Source organism: Triticum urartu, unplaced genomic scaffold, assembly GCF_056163025.1.
Source record: "Triticum urartu cultivar PI428250 unplaced genomic scaffold, HENAU_Tu73 scaffold2, whole genome shotgun sequence".
In the NCBI taxonomy this organism is placed as follows: domain Eukaryota; kingdom Viridiplantae; phylum Streptophyta; class Magnoliopsida; order Poales; family Poaceae; genus Triticum; species Triticum urartu.
The window spans coordinates 14702275-14713900 of NW_028260368.1; the positions used below are offsets into that span (position 1 = coordinate 14702275).

The 11626-nt window shown below is 31.6% G+C and overlaps 1 non-coding gene across 1 annotated transcript; it reads left to right on the forward strand.

Annotated features, from left to right (window-relative positions):
• The first annotated feature begins 5494 nt into the window (after nucleotides 1-5494).
• TRNAL-UAG (transfer RNA leucine (anticodon UAG)) lies at nucleotides 5495-5574 on the forward strand. The gene has a single exon. It is a non-coding gene; the product is annotated as a tRNA-Leu (tRNA).
• Nucleotides 5575-11626: the final 6052 nt, after the last annotated feature.

Sequence of the window (11626 nt, forward strand, 5' to 3'; positions counted from 1 at the left end):
TTGCATTAAAGAAGAAAAGAAACTAATAGAAGTCGAAGACGCGGAATGATAGTGAATAGAGAGAAAGATTCTTCTGATTTTCTTGTTTCTATCTACTAGACGCCGTAGAGAATTGAGAATTTTCATGTCTTTCAATTCTCGTACTCGTAATTGGAAAGTTATGGAAGGAGACCCATCATTTTGCAATGAAAACAACATATAAAACTCTGGACAATTTCGAAATCAGGCCAAGCGTCTTAATACATATGCAAAAAAATTCATTATTGGCCCACCATTGATTAGAAGATTTAGCTTGTATGAATCGCTATTGGTTTGATACGAATAATGACAATCGTTTCAGTATGTTAAGGATACAGATGTATCCACAATTCATTTAGAGTTACTTAATAGTCTATTTCTTATACCATATCTCTATCCCGTGAAATTCTCGAGCCAAAAGATGGATGCATATGCTGTGTTTCATTTTGCTAAATGATATCAATTAAATGGTGTATCAATTCCATAAATTGCATATAGCAATAAATAAATCAGCAAAATTCTTTCTAATATTTTAGATAGAAGAAACATTTCTTCTATCTAAAATATTAGAAAGAATGTACCCTTCTATCCAAATCCAATTTGCATCGATAAAATAAATCCAAATTCCAGTAGTAGATGAATAATTGCAAATTTGTGTGTGTACGAGATTAGAATAACTTCAAAATAACTGACATAATTTTGTATTTTTCCTGATCAGAAAAATACATGAAAAAGAAAGGAGGTAGAAAAATTTTTGGATTTATGGTTAAAGAAGAAAAAGAAGAAAACAGGGGTTCTGTTGAATTTCAAGTATTCAGTTTCACCAATAAGATACGGAGACTTGCTTCACATTTGGAATTACACAAAAAAGATTTTTCATCGGAAAGAGGTCTACGAAGACTTTTGGGAAAACGTCGACGTTTGCTGGCTTATTTGGCAAAGAAAAATAGAGTACGTTATAAGAAATTAATCGGTCAGTTGAATATTCGGGAGCAGTAATTTAATCGTTCAAATTTTTTTCTTGTTTTATTATTTTTTTAGTAGTCTTATAGTAGTCTTAGATTTTTCATTTTGATGAGCCTCGCTTTGAGGAATTCATGGAATAATCCATTTTCATGGAATAATGAATTAAGGAAGAAAGGATATGAGTCTACCGCTTACAAGAAAAGATCTCATGATAGTCAATATGGGCCCTCAACACCCATCAATGCATGGTGTTCTTCGACTGATCGTTACTCTCGATGGTGAGGATGTTATTGATTGTGAACCCATATTAGGGTATTTACACAGAGGAATGGAAAAAATCGCGGAAAACCGAACTATTATACAATACTTACCTTATGTAACAAGGATATAGAGAGATTGTAGAAAGGGGATAGGATAGTTATTTTTGCAAGAGACTTGTTGTAAATTCCTTAACTTAAGAAAGAAAAAAGAATAAAAACACAGATACATAACATAAAAAAAAGAATAAATAAGACGAGATTCGACCTCCCCCTACATATTTAATTTCCTCTCCTATACAAAAACTAGCAAGACCCACTCCATTGGTAATTCCATCAATAACACCCTTATCAAAAAACTCCGTGAGTTCGGTTAACCCTCTTATACCGAGGGTAAAGACCCTAGTATAGAAAATATCTATATAACCACGATTATATGACCAACTGTATATATTTTTTTTTACTTGATCTAAAAATTCTTTTTTAGGATTTCCTTTGTAAAAAGAGTTTATTAAATCCAAATTCTGAAAAAAAGAATAAGCGGATCCATAGAAGATATATGCTATGAATAAACCAAAGATAGCTAGACTTACAGAAGAAATTGCATTAGTAATAAATTCATATGAATTTACAAAAGAATTAGAACTTTCCTGGGTAAAGTTTATTGAGGGAGTTAACCACTTTGATAATATGGTTAACTCTGCTATTCCATTACCAATTCCTCCATTATCAAAAGAGATTCCTATGAATCCAATGAACAAAGTGAAAAGTAGTAATATAAGAAGAGGAAATAACATAGTATTTCCCGTTTCATGCGGATAGGCAAAAGTTTTTTTAGCCCCAAAAGACGTAGTAAAGGATCCTATCCTATTTCTTGTATTACCTTGAATTTTTGGTATATTTTGAAAAAAAAGAAACTCCACTCTTCGTTGTTGATAAAACGAAATCCCTATTCACTCCTTTGGGTATCCTTTTTCCCCATAAGGATATTGAATACAAGGAACTCTCTTTAGTGCTACTGTAATTTTGAAAATGAACACGCAAATACCCATCAAATGTAAGTAAATATATCCGAAACATATAAAAGGCAGTTAATCCTGCAGTAAAGGAGGCTATTATTCCAAAAAAGGGCGAATACAACCAACTATTACTAAGGATTTCATCTTTGGACCAGAAGCAAGCAAGAGGTGGAATACCACAAAGAGAAAGTGTACCCCATAAAAAAGTAGTTCTTGTGATTGGAATGTATTTTCTTAAACGCCCATAAGAACCATATTTTGACTTTTATCTGGTGAATATCCAACAAGAGGTTCCATTGAATGAATAACGGATCCGGATCCCAAGAACAATAAAGCTTTTGAATAAGCATGAGTGATCAAAATGGAATAAAGCAGCTTGATAAGAACCTATACCTAGAGCTAACATCATATAACCCAATTGAGGACATTGTAGAATAGGCTAAGCTTCTTTTAATATCTCTCTGAGCAAGAGCTAAAGTAGCTCCTAAGAATAGTGTTATTGTACCTACTAAAAGAAATAAAACTCATTATCAAAGGTAAAGATATGAAAAGAGGAAGAAGTCGAGCTAGAAGAAAAATTCCCGCAGCAACCATAGTTGCTGCGTGTATAAGAGCCGAAATAGGAGTGGGCCCTTCCATAGCATCGGGTAACCATACGTGAAGAGGGAATTGTGCGGATTCGCAACTGCACCAAGGAATAATAAAAAAGCACACAAAGTAGTAAGTAAAGCGTTAATTCCATTATTAGGAATCCAGTTATTAGCTATTTGAACAAATCCCTAAACTCTAAACTACCTGTTATCCAAAAAAAAACCTAAAATCCTAATAATAGACCAAAATCCCCTACACGATTAGTTACAAAAGCTTTTTGACAAGCACTCGCTGCGATTGGTCGTGTAAACCAAAAGCCTATCAATAAATAAGAACACATTCCCACGAGTTCCCAAAAAAAATAAATTTGTATCAAATTGGAGCTAGTAACCAATCCCAACATGGAAGTATTGAAAAAACTTATATAAACAAAAAATCTCAAATATCCTTCATCGTGAGACATATAACCATCACTATAAATAAGAACCCAGGATTCCTACAGTAGTAATTAGTATTAACATAATAGAAGTAAGTGGTCAATCAAGTATCCAAATTCTAAAGAAAAATCATTATTGACGGTCCAAGACCATAGATATTGATAGATCGAACTTCCATTTATTTGTTGAATAGACAGTTGAACTGAGAATACCATAGCTATACTTAAGAGTAAAACACTAGGAAAAGCCCATATGCGACGAAGATTTTTTGTTGCTGTCGGAATAAGAATAAGGCCAAATCCCATTGACATAATAACTGGAAGTGGGAGAAGAGGGATTACCCATGCATATTGATATGTATGTTCCATAAGAAAAGAAATTGCAATTTTTACTTCAATTTTTACTTCAATTTTTCTATAAAATTGTTTCCGATTCACCAAACCAATTCTTATCTCTTTCTGAAAGAATAAATAAAAAGAATAAGAAAAAATACTGAAATTCTTAATTTTTCCAAAATTTATCTCATTGAAATAATTAAAAATTAAGAATGGGTTTAGTTGGTTAAATTAAAAAAGTTAATAAAATAACTAGGTAACGAAGTTATTTTATTAACTAAATAAAGATATTTATAAAAATAAAAAAAAAAAAGTGGAATCATTTTACTTTCTATTCATAATTCATTTTTATATTTCTTTAAAACAAAGATGAAACAGCTCTCTTGTTCCATAATTAACTGATTGAGTGAATTCCAATGAAAACCTATGTTTATAAGAAATTATCGAATAGTCCTTACTTCATATAGAACTAAAATTCTAATGACTATAAATTACCTAAGTTTTAGAATGTCTTGTTTAAGAGACTCAGTATTTTTTGTTTTGATTGGAATTCCTTTCCTTTATGGAATACCATTCTGAACTTAATTAACTATTTTCATTTTCCCTTCTTTTTATCCCCCCGTCTTATCTTATATGGGGGATAGGCTTCCATACCATATATCTATATATGGAGTATACTTGATATATAAATAGATATAAATAGATTTAAATGAGAAACCCTTCTATATATTCTATATTATTAAAAAAAAAGTATAAAATATATAAAGAAAAAATGTTAAAAAATTCTTGTTGTCTTATCCGCATTAGACAAAATGAAGTAAAAAATAATTCAAAATTTAAGTATCTTTCAGTATCTAAGTATAAATACTAATAAAAAGAAGAAAGAAGGATTGATTTGCAGCAATAGATGTCTTTCACATACAACTAGAAAAAAGTAATTTCCTTTTTGAATGGCAGTTCCAAAAAAACGTACTTCAATGTCAAAAAAGCGTATTCGTAAAAATATTTGGAAGAAAAAGACTTATTTTTCCATAGTACAATCTTATTCTTTAGTAAAATCAAGATCATTTTCGAGCGGTAATGAGCATCCAAAACCAAAGGGTTTTTCTGGGCAACAAACAAATAATAAGATTTTGGAATAATATGAATTGACTTATCAAAAAAGAATTCCAATTATTTAATAATTTGGATTCTTCTTTGAATGTACTTTTATGTGTCGAATTACTCGGTACAATATTCTTAGAACAAAAAAAACCCCTCTTATCTATATATATACAAGAAAAAAAAAGTTTTGTTTGGTATACTGTGTGCTAAGTATTCTTTTCCTATCAATGAACTTTTCATAATTTTCCTAATAGAATCCTCATATTCTATTAGGAAAATTATGAAAAGTGGAGTATTCTTACAATAGGACTTACAACTTCCACCTATCTTCTCCAAAATCATAAGGTTAGTAAATCTTATTAATAAGAGCATAAAGACTTTCATTCTAGAAATTTTTAAAAAATCCAAAAAGCCTTTTCTATTTATCCATTTTATTTTAATTTCATCATTAAATAGAAACCCCTTTTGGATTTTTTTCATTGTATTGAAAGAATTTTCAAAATGTAAAGGGGGAAATTAATTAGAAAAAATTAGTTCTATAATTGCAAGTTAGAAAAAAGAAGTTCCAACTCTTTCAAGCAGTGTTTGTGTTTCTATTGGGCAAAGCAAGAGTTTATTGTAAAAAAAAAAAAATGGAAACGATACTACCAAACGAAGTCTATTTTAATGAAAACTCTAATGTTCCTAAATTTTATGGACTTTCCCAATATCGACGATTCCCAAGATAATAGCTATTATTCTTTTAAGTTACCTATTATTTGAAGTTAGCCGCCATGGTGAAATTGGTAGACACGCTGCTCTTAGGAAGCAGTGCTCAAGCATCTCGGTTCGAATCCGAGTGGCGGCATTCTTGAAAAAGAATACAATAGATTAGAAATCAATTCGAAATTTACAATTTTGTAATGGGGACCTTCCCCTTATGCTATTTGCAACTTTAGAACATATACTAACTCATATCTCTTTCTCAACGATTTCAATTGTGATTACGATTCATTTTATAACCCTTATTAGTTCGTGAACTTGGAGGATTACGCGATTCGTCAGAAAAAGGAATGATAGTTACTTTTTTCTCTATAACAGGATTCTTAGTTTCTCGTTGGGCTTCCTCGGGACATTTTCCATTAAGTAATTTATATGAGTCATTGATCTTCCTTTCATGGGGCCCTGTATATTCTTCATACCATTCCTAAAATACAGAACTCTAAAAATGATTTAAGCACAATAACTACGCCAAGTACTATTTTAACGCAAGGCTTTGCCACATCGGGTCTTTTAACTGAAATGCATCAATCCACGATACTAGTACCTGCTCTACAATCTCAGTGGTTAATGATGCATGTCAGTATGATGTTATTAAGCTATGCAACTCTTTTGTGCGGATCCTTATTATCTGCCGCTATTCTAATCATTAGATTTCGAAATAATTTCCATTTCTTTTCTAAAAAGAAAAAAAATGTTTTAAATAAAACATTTTTCTTTAGTGATATTAAATATTTTTATGCAAAAAGAAGTGCTTTAAAAAGAACCTCTGTCCCTTCATTTCCAAATTATTACAAATATCAATTAACGGAGCGTTTGGATTCTTGGAGTTATCGTGTCATTAGCCTAGGATTTACCCTTTTAACCGTAGGTATTCTTTGTGGAGCAGTATGGCTAATGAGGCCTGGGGATCCTATTGGAATTGGGATCCTAAGGAAACTTGGGCATTTATTACTTGGACCATATTCGCAATTTATTTACATAGTAGAACAAATCCAAATTGGAAGGGTACGAATTCTGCACTTATAGCTTTGATAGGATTTCTTATAATTTGGATTTGTTATTTTGGTATAAATCTATTAGGAATAGGCTTACATAGTTATGGTTCGTTTACATTAACACCTAAATGATTACATAAAATAAAACCTTCATGAAATGAAGGTTTTTACTTTTATGTTTTATTTGAGAACCCCTTGAACGCCTTATCCAAAGGGTTCTCAAAAATTCGAGATAGATCTAATTATACTTTTTTACTTATTTCTGCATTATATACTTTTTTACTTATTTCTTGCATTAATAGAGCAGACGAGTAAAAAAAAAGCAAACCTATTTAGGATAATAATTGGATAAGAGAGCCTCTACCCTGTCAACGGATAGGGAGAGAACAAAATCTGGATAAATACCAATTCCTATTACTGGTAAAAAGATACAGATTAAAATAAAGAGTTCTCGTGGTCCAGAATCCACAAAATTTGCGTTTGGAACATTAAATAGCTTGTATCCATAGAACATCTGGCGTAACATAGATAATAAATAAATAGGAGTTAATATCATTCCAATTGCCATTACAAAAGTAATTAGTGTTTTTGGCATTAACAGAAATTTTGGACTAGTAATTAGTCCAAAAAATACTACTAATTCTGCGACAAAACCACTCATTCCTGGTAAGGCAAGAGAAGCCATTGAAAAGCTACTAAACATGGTAAAAATTTTAGGCATTGGGATAGATATTCCCCCAGTTCTTCGAGATAAACAAGACGCATTCTATCAGAAGCGGTTCCTGCCAAGAAAAAAAGTGTAGCACCAATAAATCCATGGGATAATATTTGTAAAATAGCTCCATTGAGTCCAATGTTGGTTATGGAACCAATTCCTATAATTATGAAACCCATGTGAGATACAGAGGAATAAGCTATTCTTTTTTTGAAATTTCGTTGACCAAGAGAAGTTGAAGCTGCATAGATTATTTGGATCGCTCCTATTATTACTAACCAGGGCGAAAATAGATAATGAGCATGAGGTAACAATTCCATGTTGATCCGAATCAATCCATATGCTCCCATCTTTAATAATATTCCCGCTAAAAGCATACATGTACTATAATGTGCTTCCCCATGGGTATCTGGTAACCACGTATGTAGGGGGTATAATCGGCAATTTGACAGCATAAGCAATAAGGAAGCCAAAATATAAAAGTATTTCCAAGGTTGCAGGGTATGATTGATTAATTAATCTTTCCAAATCTAATCCTGGTTCGTTGGAACCATATAAGCCCATACCCAGAACTCCGATTAAGAAAAAAATGGAACCGCCTGCAGTATACAAAATAAACTTTGTAGCTGAATATAGACGCCTCTTCCCCCCCCACATGGATAAAAGTAAGTAAACAGGAATTAATTCTAACTCCCACATGATAAAAAAAAGTAAAAGGTCTCGCGAAGAAAATAATCCTATTTGACCACTATACATTGCGAGCATCAGGAAATAGAATAATCGCGAATTCCGTGTAATTGGCCAAGCTGCTAAAGTAGCTAAAGTAGTGATAAATCCTGTCAATAAAATAGATCCTAATGAAAGTCCATCGATTCCCAATCTCCAGTGGAAATCGAAGACATCTATCCATTTATAATCCTCCTTTAATTGGATTAAGGGATCCTCCAGTTGGAAATGATAACAGAACGCATAAGTCATTAGAAGGAATTCTAATAAACAAATAGATATAGTATACCACCTAACGACTTTGTTTTCCTTATGAGGTAAAAAGAAAATTAATGAACCTGCAAATATCGGCAAAACAACAAGTATTGTTAACCAAGGAAAATAACTCATGATAAAGTGATAAAGACAAGATACGTTTTGACCAGAAAAGCCCGTGCTCGATTATTTCGAGCACAGGCTTCTTCGGTAAAGAGGAATCAGACGATTCGAGTGAAGTTTTTTGTAACGTATCAATAAGATAGAGCCATGCTACGTGTTGTTTCAGGCCCCTAAATAAACGCGGACACTTAAAAAATCTGTCGGGCAGGCAGATTCACATCTCTTACAACCCACACAATCTTCGGTTTCTCGGCGCGGAAGCAATTTGCTTGCTTTACATCCATCCCAGGGTATCATTTCTAATACATCTGTTGGACAAGCTCGTACCACATTGAGTGCATCCTATACATGTATCGTAAATTTTTACGGAATGTGACATTGGATCTATAAATTTTTCTTTTCAACATAAAATTTTTCGATCTGGTAAAAATGAAATTAGTACTATAATGAGTCATATGTATTGTAGACACCAGACGAAGCACTGGTTTATCCAAACTTCAAAAAAAAAAAATCTATTTTTTAATCTGTTTGTGAGAAAGGCGTGAAGAGAGCCAAGAGACTTTAATTTTGGATTTCAACAATAAATAAGAAATAAGAAAGAAATTTTACGAATTGTACAGACGAATTCGAATTAGCCAATAAATTGGCTATCGTCTTTTCAATATAAATTATTGCAATATTCAAATTGCAATATCAATGAATTACAAATACAAAAATTCATTTAAGTGAAAAAGAATACTATGCAATAATCTACTAAAAAAAATGGATATTCTCAAATAATACTAAGAAAATAGTATTGATTTCTATTTATTTTAATATGTGCGCCTTTGTTTAGAGGATTCTATGTCTAATTATTCAAAAGTCTAATTATTCAATAAATTAGATTGATTGATACGAGTGGATTTCCTATTACGATGGATGGAAGAAAGAATGGATAGTCCAATAGCGGCTTCAGCAGCTGCAAGGGCTATAACAAAAATTGCGAAAATATCTCCTTTTAATTGGCGACTATCAAATAGATCAGAAAAATGTTACGAGATTTAGATTAATTGAATTCAGTATAAGTTCAAGACATATTAGAGCTCTAACCATGTTTCGGCTTGTGATCAATCCATAGATACCAATCGAAAATAAATAGGACCACTCAAAAAAAGTACAATGCTCAAACATCATTAACTAACTCCTTATCAATCTCGATTCATTTCAATATGAGGGCAAGAATTGAACCGATTCAATTAATTACAATAGAACAATTACACAACAAAAGAAAAAAAAAAAAAAAAAAAAGGAGGTATTTGTTGGCAGTAGATGGATTTTACTAAATCAAAATTGTGATTCTTTAGTTATTTATTTTAGATTTGCAATTCTTATAATTTGTACTTTTTCTAAGTTTTCTTATTGCCGAGCCATAGTAATTGCACCCTATTAAAGAAACTAGAAGAATTATGGAAATGAGTTCAAACGGAAGATAAAAATCGGTTGCTAAATGAATTCCAATTTGTTGAACATTATTTATGAGACCCTGTTCTACTATTTGGTTTGATCTTGTAGTCCAAAGAATTCCATACCACGACGTATCTGGGATAGTAGTCATTAGTGAGAAAAAACAATAGTTATACAAAACGAGTGAAGTGAACCCATCTCCAAATAGTCCCAATAATTCTTATCTTTAGACCATTCTGAGCCATTTACGAACATTACAGCGAATATGATCAAGACATTTATGGCTCCCACATAAATAAGAAGTTGTGCGACAGCTACAAAGTAGGAATTTAATAAAAAATAGAATAAGGATATACAAACAAGAACTAATCCCAGCGAAAAAGGCAGAATAAATGGGGTTGGTAAGTAATACTACTCCTAGACCCCCTAGTAGAAGAACAAATCCCCCAAATAGCATAAGAATCTCATGTATTGGTCCAGGTAAATCCATTATGGATAAAAAGAAATTAATAGTATAAAAATTTTTCATGAACTGACTAAAACTAAAGGATTCAAGGAAGGAAAAAAGGATTAGGGTATTTTTTTGTGTATAAACTTATAGTTATAAATTATATTATATCACGAAAATCTAGTCTGATTTAAAATAAGAAATAATTTCCAATAAGCAGTAGTTTTTCGTTTTTCTTTATAGTTTAATTTTAAAGTTTAATAAAGAATTATTAGATTTTTATAACAGAAAGACAAAATCAAAGTTTAGTAATCAGTAATCGTTCTTGAATTCGAAGATTTTTCTTTGTTTATTTTACTTTCAGACGAATTCCTAATTGTTTGAATTGTGTAATCTCCCATTATGGAGATTGGTAACCGACTTAAAGCAATTTGATTGTAATTCAATTCATGACGATCATAGGTAGAAAGTTCATATTCTTCAGTCATTGATAAACAGCTTGTTGGACAGTACTCAACACAATTGCCACAAAATATACAAACTCCGAAATCAATACTATAATTAAGCAATTGTTTTCTTTTAATATCCTTTTCAAATCTCCAATCCACAACGGGTAAATCTATCGGACATACGCGAACACATACTTCACAAGCAATACATTTATCAAATTCAAAGTGGATTCGCCCTCGGAAACGCTCTGGTGTAATTGATTTTTCATAAGGGTAGTGAATCGTTATAGGTAAACGATTTGTGTGGGATAAGGTAGTTATGAAACTTTGACCTATGTACCTTGTAGCACGTATTGTTTGTTGACCATAACTCATGAACCCAGTTACCATAGGGAACATATTCATTCTAAATATCTATGAAAAAGATATGTTTCTTTCTCTTGTTTGAGAGAGCTTTTGTGTTGAAAATATTCTTACTATTATTGTATTATCTTATTTATAGTGAAACAAGTTGAGAAGAGGTTGTTAATAAGAGATTGCCCAGGGAAATAGGTAAAAGAAATTTCCATCCAAGATTTAATAACTGATCCATTCTCATCCTCGGTAAAGTCCATCTTATTGTGATAGAAATGAAGAGAAATAAATAAGCTTTAGTTAATGTAATAAATATACCCATTGTCATTTCCAAAATTCCAACTGCTTTATTCATTTGGAAAAAATCAAAAAAGGATATATAGGGAATAGATAAATTCCACCCGCCCAAGTAGAGAACTGTTACAAATAAAGAAGAAACTAATAAATTTAGGTAAGAAACAAGATAAAATAAACCATATTTGATACCGGAATATTCAGTTTGGTAACCTGCTACTAATTCTTCCTCCGCTTCTGGTAAATCAAAGGGTAATCTTTCACATTCTGCCAAAGAAGAAATTAAAAAAACCAGAAAACCTATAGGCTGACGCCAAATATTCCATCCAAAAAAA